Raw genomic sequence first — 8,635 nt, 5'->3', positions numbered from 1 at the left:
GTGCAGCTCATGATGAGGAATTTCACTGCCCATTACAGTAGGCAGAGCAGCATTTAAATATTTCATATCTAAGTCAGAGTTATGAGATGACGCTGAAGTGTGAAAATATGATGTTTGACTCTTGGCTTGAGCAAGGCAAGTGTGGTCACTGTGAAAAAGGAGGTCAAGGTTAAATTTGCTCTGTGGATATAAATAGCTCTTCAGTGATGTCCCCCTGATCTCACCGTTATTATTTATTAATCGTTGCCATGATCTGGGGAGCACATCCAGCTTCACCATGCAGTTTCAGACAGCTGAAGACAATGACAAGAGAAGGACGAACATCTAACCTTTTGGCTTTAGTGAACAGGCCCATATTGTTTAGTATGGAGACGTCTTTGCCCTTTTGTTAAACTGCCTGATTCAGGATTGCTGACGCTGGTCTTTACAACCATTGTTACTGCCAGGGTATCTCAGGGCTTGTGTTCCCGACATGACTCTGCCTTTTGTTAAGTTTTTTTTATTTTTTTCCCCCCATTGACATAATTTCTCTATTCCGCAATTAATTTTCACCACAAGAACCTGAAGTTTGACAAGTAACATTGCGCACACCAACAAAATTGTGTTATTTGGCTGGGAAATGATTCTAGATGTCAGAAGTTGAAAATAATCAACTCCTCTCTCTTGGCCCATTATACAATCTGTTCCTTCTGTTGCCTCTGTTTTGTCCCAGCTCTACAGAGCCTGCACAGTCTTCAGCTGCTCAGTCAGTTCACCGTTCTCTGCACCTTTCAAACTTCTTTGCCTGCACACATGAGTTCTAAGATGCAATCCCTGGGGCTGCATTGATAGCCTGCTAAGCTAAAACACATACTGTACCACGTCGGCTACTTGTAACATGGTGAACTCTCCTTCCTGTTTCAGCAATACAACATGTCCCATGCTGCGTGCTTACGTCAAATTTGAAATAAGGTTTTTTAAAATAATGTACTCACATCTGTTTGGGCACTTATACATTCACTGGACTCCCCCCTGCACTGGGCTAAGACATTGTCCAGCACTTCCCCCCTGATAGACTGATTTTATTTTATTTGTTAACCTCTGCACAGAGCCAGGTTAGCTGTTCATGTCTGCTTCCAGGCTTTATGCTAAGCTAAGCTAACTGTCTCTCATTGTGCATAACAATGGCATCACTATTCTCATCTAACAAATGATGCTTTTACTGCCTGTGTTAACTGAACTTTCAGGGTTTTGTGATGCACATTTAATTAATTCCTTTAGTATTAAACCAGGTTGATTTCCTTCTTCGTATTTGATGAATAAATTTGGGCAAAAAAAAAAAAAATCTTAATCAAAATTGAAAATTTTTCAAAAAAATATTCTGTTTGGAGCGAAATGGAGTTGGCTGATTTTTTTCTTTAAATTAAATGATTTGACCTGAGGGTAAAACATAGGTGAGGTAGTTCCTGCTCCTGATAGTTCACGTGCCATCACTTAAGTATATTGTTCTTCCTGACTTCAGAGCATTCAAATAGTATTACCAAGCTTTTAAATCTGTTTTATTGCTGCATGTCGCTTCTGTGTTGTTAGGATATTGCCCATAGTTTTAACAGAATGATCTTTTACCACAGAACACCCCAGGCACAGCTTGCCCTGTATGTTTGGCTCTGAGCCAACTAGTGTCATGTGAGGCGCCACTCTGGAGCTGAGGTAAAGAAAGTATGTTTTTAATGATTTAGCATTGAGTGCCTTTCTGTTCTATATTCCATCATTTCATTTCCATGATTTGTAACTACTTGGTGGCTGGAATTATTCCTTAGGGAGAATAATTCCTTGGCACAGAAGCAGACACTCAATTGAAAATACACAGTGGGCAATTTTAATTTGAGAGGATACTGAAAAATGACCCATTTATTAAGCCTGTTTGATAATCAAAGCTAATGGATCATTTCAATTTTCTTAACTCTGCAATTGCTAAAAGGAAATGAGGAGAGGTTGCTTGTGTCTTGTAATTTGGATATGAAATCAGATGATTTATAATCAAATGGAGGTATGCTTTTGTAATCCTGAAGCTTAATTGATTTTTTTTGGTAAAAAGCAGCTTTTTTCCACTGTAGCGACTTGAGACGAATATGCACTTCCACAAATATTAAATTTTTTTTTAGAATTATTACTACCACTAAAGAAGATCGAGTTGGCAGAGTGGATATGGTGCGTGTTGCTGCCATAAGGAAATGATCACTATGCAGCCAGAGATGATCTCCCACAAGGTGTCTCAGATCTGGAGCAAACACAGAGGGACCCAAGGGCATTACAGGTGCATCATGATGACGCACACCACTCATCAATGTCCTAGTCCTTGACAATGTCATTCCAAACTGAGAAAAAAAGCAGCTTTCTGGGATCTGTTCAGCGAGGCAGGCTTGTTTACATTCTCCCTTTTCTTACTCCTCCTAATTCTTTCTGGCGTTCATTTTCCTCTCGCTCCTTTGTTTTGACGGAAGCTGGTGCCTTATTGGTGGAAGCGAAAAGACAAGTTGATTGATCAGGCCAAGGGGTATTGATCAAGCTGATCCTCCACCATGACCCTTGACCTTCTGATTGACAGCAGCCCCTATAATGAGGCCTCAGAACAGAGACCGTGGGATAGGGGGTTTTGCGAAGGGCATCTGTGGGGGAAAAAGAAACCCAAGGGGATGGGTAGCGTGCACACACACACACACACACACACACACACACACGCAGCCCAGCTCAATCAACTTGGTGCCATTGTTACATTGCAGTGCCCTCGATAACCCCAATTTGCATAATCGGCTTTTGCATTGTTTGGCCTAGACACATTAAGGTACGGCATTGCATTGTTGACTGCAAATCAGCACGTGCCCATTGTTTGCTCATCTCGATGTAGTGTTGTGCATTGTTTACTTATGCTGCAGCATGTGTTTTTCTGCTTACTGACTTTAGCATCACACTAAACGCATTAAAGTCCCTTTCCCAGCAAGACTGGAATATGCATTACATCTTGTGTGACCACAATGCATCTACAAAAACCACGGCGTTGTTTACGTACACCATAAAGCACTTTGATTATTTGCGACACACCCAAAGAACATAAGGTATTTATGTTCTTTGTAAAGTCCACAACATTTTGTTAATGTTGTTTACTGAACACATTCTACACATTCCTGCCATTTTTCTTGGTTATAGTGGGGTAAGGGTGACTACACCTCTAATGTGACACATTTGTACCTTGGTTTTAACCTCATAGACTAATCTATTAGTCAGTCTAATGGAAGTTGGGACAGGGGTAAAGTTGCAGACCCCCCCCCCCCCCAGAAACTAACCGCATGTACAATTCATTCAAATACAATCATACAGGTAAACACTGATGTACTTGCACACACTTACACAGTACAGAGCTGTGACGCAGGCTCACCCTCATGAATCAATTGCTTTATGAGCGTTTGTCACATAGTTTTTCTTTTATTGTTCAGATAAGTGTAAATATCGTTTTGCCGATGAAATGCTCAACCTCAAAGATATTGAGCAACGAGCCTTGGTTGTATTAATGAAAGGGAAACTTTAATAGGCGTGAAGCTTTTAGATGTGCTTACAATGGATTCTTGAGAGAATGTTGACTTTGTTAACAGGCACTTTAGTTGGGTTTGTCCAGTGTTTGCCATATACGTATTTAAAATGGATGCTGTGTGTGATGTGGTGGCCTCCTGTCTCCACGCTGCAGGTGTTTTGTTTGGGTGAAAGGGTTTGTGTAGAAACTAGCCCACACTGCAGCATTACCTCCACTTTGAAACCACTTGAGCGGTGATTTACAGTTGTTATCTATATCTTGAGGTTTTCTCTCCTTGGTGTTTTACAGTGTTGCTGCGCTGCTCTGTGGTCGCTGCTGTCAAATATGATTCATCCTTCAACAGCCACTGTGTAGCCTCATGCAGTCAGCCTGCAAGTGCACCATTTCTGAATGGTGCAATTCATTTCATATCACGCATACAAAGTCTTTCCTTTTGTCATTATGGATTTGTAATAACTTTGTTTGGTTGTGGCCATGTTTGGTAGCTTTAAGATTCCATCCCATACATTTACATGGCAGCGCAAAGAGGTATTGATGAGAAAGTTGATGTGGCAAATGTGTTAGCTTGCTCATACATGCAGATGCAGGGCACAGTTAGCTTAGTTAGCTCAAGTTCAGTATTCACTCTCCTTTTAGCTCAGCTTTCCTCTCTACCAGGCTGAAGGTAAATGGCCTTTTAGTTTCTAATGCTATATACTAAGCTCATAAGCTAGTTGCCAGCTTTGTCGTCAGTTGTTTGGTGCTGGTTCGGTACTTTTCAGAGCTTTTATCAGATGAAATTATAGGACTTGGGGAAACTGTGAAGTTGGATGCCACAACAAACAACATTTTCCACACGGCATGCAGTCATTTGAACCATTGCTAATGAATACATTCAACTATAGCAGCACCAAAGTTACAACAAGTTACTCTTGAAGTATTTTCAGATTTAAAGTATTTGATTAAGATTGGGATAAGGCTTTGGGTCATGTTAAACTTACATTAATGTAAAAAAAACAAAAACAATTCTGTGGTTAAATTATCAAATTTGAGTGCATATCTGCGGGAAACAATTACTTTCCTTTCTGCACAATTACGTGCAATTTTCCCATGGAACTAGGTTCCCTAATTAGCCTAAATCAGGCCTGTGTAGGTCCCCACTTGCCTGTAGAGTAGGTGTTGAAAGGACTTACGGTGCTTTGATCTACAACTCTACAAATGCCAAAAGGGATGAGATACGCTTGAAATAGGGACTTCTTATGGGTGTATTTCAAGTAAGTAAAGGAAGGAAAGTTTGAGTTTCACCTCAGTAAGGTCAGTGTGCGAATGTAGTACTGACAGTGGGTGTTGCATGAATCTGGTCTTGGCACTCTTTTCCTCAAATCTTTCGTTGCCCTAAAGCAAGCTTCCTGGTCACCCTACATGTTTTTAATAAGGCCGAGCCATTTTTCTTCCAATGGGCCATATCCCATTCACCTTACCAGACATTTTTCCATTCTTCCTCACCCAAATGGATCTACTACCTTCAGAAGTTCCAGAAATATTCCAAGAAATTATTTTTTTCCTTATTTCTTTCTTGGAAAGCATTCAGTTTCAGCCATCAATTGGTGAACTAGAGGCCTGTGCCAAATTGTTGTCAGTCCTGGGGGCTTGATGCCTCAACCTGGTTAATACCACTGCAGAAACCACTCTACTTTGTGTTTTTATGGACAAGCGTCACTGCAACTGTATTTCAAGTAGGCCGGCTAATGAGCTTTTTAACCATCTCCATATGGACGTGCTCTAATGTCTAGACGGAGGGGCAGTAGTGGTGGCAAGCAGTGGTGTGCTGACTGCGCCGTACTCTGTACCCCTGCACACATAATTCCTCCCCACAAGCAGTAGAGTTAAACGAAGGGCAAGCCTTGGTTGCCGTTGGGGAGCCATAATGGGTTACCGCACGGCACACAACAGCGGCTTAAATCCAGGATGTGAAGATGATGAGGAACACACTGCTCATGCACATTTACATATGTAGAAAATGGTGTGATGTTCAACATAGCTTCTTATTCAACTGAAATATCTAGTTTTTGCTCTAGATATTAGATAAAATAACATGAATACTGGATCTATCTCATCGTGAGTGTATAAATATTAACATACAAGGACACAATTCAATTTTAAAGCGGAAGTAAGCAATCCGGTCATTTTGGCTAACTTCTTGTCAGCAGATGGAGTTAGCGGTCCCCGCCCTCGTCCCTACGTCACCACATTCACGCGCATCCCTTGGCTGCACACACAGAGAGGACCGCCCCTTTATGCCGTTCTCTCTCCTCATTGGATAAAGGTTGTAGGATACAAGGAAAGTTTTCTCCTCGGCTTACAGCAGAGCAGAGTGACTGACAGACCCGTGTTTCAGACCAAACACTCTATAAAAGTGATTTCCGTCGGAAGATATAACTATTTAAGACTTATATTAACACAGAAATTCTGCTTACTTCTGCTTTAAGTCGCTGTTCTGACTTACTTAACGTCTATAGCTGCTTGACATCCACTGGTTGTAAACTTTAATAACCTCCATCTTACTCAATGAATTTTATTGAGTTACCTAAAAACACTGGTTTTAGCACTATTCTAAAACCGGTGTTTTAAAATTCATACGTATGGATGAATTTGACAAAAACTTTATCCTCGCTCAGGAAAGTATATATTTTTGAACATGGCAGGCTTGCACTGCCAATTGAATGGGAAATTGCTTTTTTGAAAACAATGATGTGTGATATTTTATGTGCTAAAGCTTTCAAAAACGTGAACAATGCATTTCCATTTGGTGTTAACAGTCAAAGACCAACTTTCTGCCACCTCCAACTACCTCTTTATGCCCATATTTACTTCATAAAAGCACAGAGGTCTGACAACATGAAAAGAAAAGACATGTCATTGCTAACACCTGTGTTGCCCAGGCAGCAACACTTCAACACAACATAAGTGAGCTCAGAGAAAGTAGGCAGCTACAGAATTCAGCTTTGCCAGCTGAGGCCGAGCAAAGTATATCAGTGGCCAAGTTTGTCAAACCAATCTCCACATTCAACCACACAGCTTACCAGACGGTGTCGATATTTCATTGCCAACAAACCATTTAACTAAAATGGAGGAGGAGTAAAAGATTTTCACGTTTTTTTCTTTGGTTAAATTCCTTTGGCGTTATTGAGTGAGCAGCAAATATTTAGTCAAGTAGATGAAAACTTGTAAAATTAAATCCATCCATGTTTATTTTGTTTTAGTTGGGGTGATGAAGAAACTACAACATGGATGGGACTCTTTACCGACTGGAAGGTAAGCAAATGTTACCTTGATTAGCCTTCAGAGGAGAATCATATAACAGTTAACTATACTGTTGGGTTGTGGGTGGCAGTACCTACACACAGAGGTATTACACTATGACTTGAAACTACCAAGTAATATTGACAAGGACTGGTTGATTTATGGATCTTCAAATGTTTTTTTTTTTCATTCACCCCAAACTGTTTCAGCCCACAACTGGGATCTGTGATTTGACAGCAGAAATCTGCCTTGATGGTGTAAACAAATGGACTGATGTATTTGGAGCAAGAAAGACAGGATTCTCTAAGGTAAGACAAGCGAGAGGTAGAGATACAACATAGTCACATCCTGTCTTCCTCTTACTTTGTGCTGCTCTACAGCTGGAAGCTATGACTAATTAATGATGTAGCACTTGGATAAGGGAAGATAAAGGAGCAGACTGGATGGTTGGGCGGGATAAAGATGGCATATGTATACAGGTTATATATGAAAGAATACAATGTAATACATCATTGCACAGTGGACAAATGCACTTAGGAGAGATGATTAAATTACACCACCATATGCTTGAGTTAACTTCTCTGTGTTTGATGTGATCCAGAATGGTCTATAGCTCACACTTGATAATTCAATTTACTGAAAATAATTAATGTAAATAAAACTAATTCACTTCAGTAATTCAGATGGAATAAGATGAAATAATTGACATTTCAGTTTTAATATATAAACTATGACACTTTATCAATTTTACACATCATTCCAGGAAGTCATTTTGACTGCTCTTTGCTGTGGAAGTTATGCCAAAACTCTGATTACGTTTCGGTTGTCAAACCGTAACACAACAGCAGTCTCTATTTTCAGTGTCCATATATAGTATGCCACTGTCCAGCTGAACCGGGTGCCCTTCCATGCTAAGCGCATATAAATGACAGCTGTCATAAGCATTAGAAAAGATTAAACACGATTTACGGGAATGTATACATTTTCTGTAATCTTTGCTATACTCTGTTTAAAAGTAACAAACACCTCTATCTCTGTTTGCATATCTCTGATTGGTCAGTGCTTTCTCTTTCTCTTTTTAATCAGAAATGGCCTACCAGTTTTCATGGAACCACTGAAAATTCAACGTAGGATGAGTTTGTAGGTAGCACAGGATTATACTCTTAAGGGCTCTAATGGGTATTCTGTAACGGCATTATATTTAGAGAGAGCAACTGCCTTACAAGGTTCTGGCCACTATGGAATCCTATTGTCACTGAAGCTTTGCATAAATGCTTTTATTTTCTCTGAACTATTCAGAATTTCTCACATATTTATTGTAAACCTAATCTGCATTATTCTTTAATGTGTTAACATTGTTGACACTGATGTATATCATTTTATTCTAAAAGATCATCCACCCACATAAAAAAAAAACTGAGGCAAGAGCATTTAGGTTTGCACTTTAGAACAACCACAGTCCCAGATTAATCTGGGTGCATTAATGGATTATAGGACAATGTTTTTTTCCTATTTGACTCGCGCTGCTCCACAGTCACTCGGATGACATAGTGGGATTATTCTACAATACTGCGACCACTTTTCTCTAAACAGGGGTGATGTGGAGCTAGCAGAGGCTGCATCGTCAAGGGAGCACAGTGTAGCCAGGGATAAAGTTCGACCGAAATTACGATCTACATGTCGTCAGATGATCATTATCTATTTTCTTTTCTTAACACATTATAATTGATGAACAGAATATAAAACAAACAAACAAAAAAGACATATTAACACATATTTTTTGCT

Source organism: Trachurus japonicus, chromosome 12, assembly GCF_045865225.1.
Source record: "Trachurus japonicus isolate A0001 chromosome 12, Traja_1.0".
In the NCBI taxonomy this organism is placed as follows: Eukaryota; Metazoa; Chordata; class Actinopteri; order Carangiformes; family Carangidae; genus Trachurus; species Trachurus japonicus.
Note: the sequence above shows the minus strand (reverse complement) of the source record.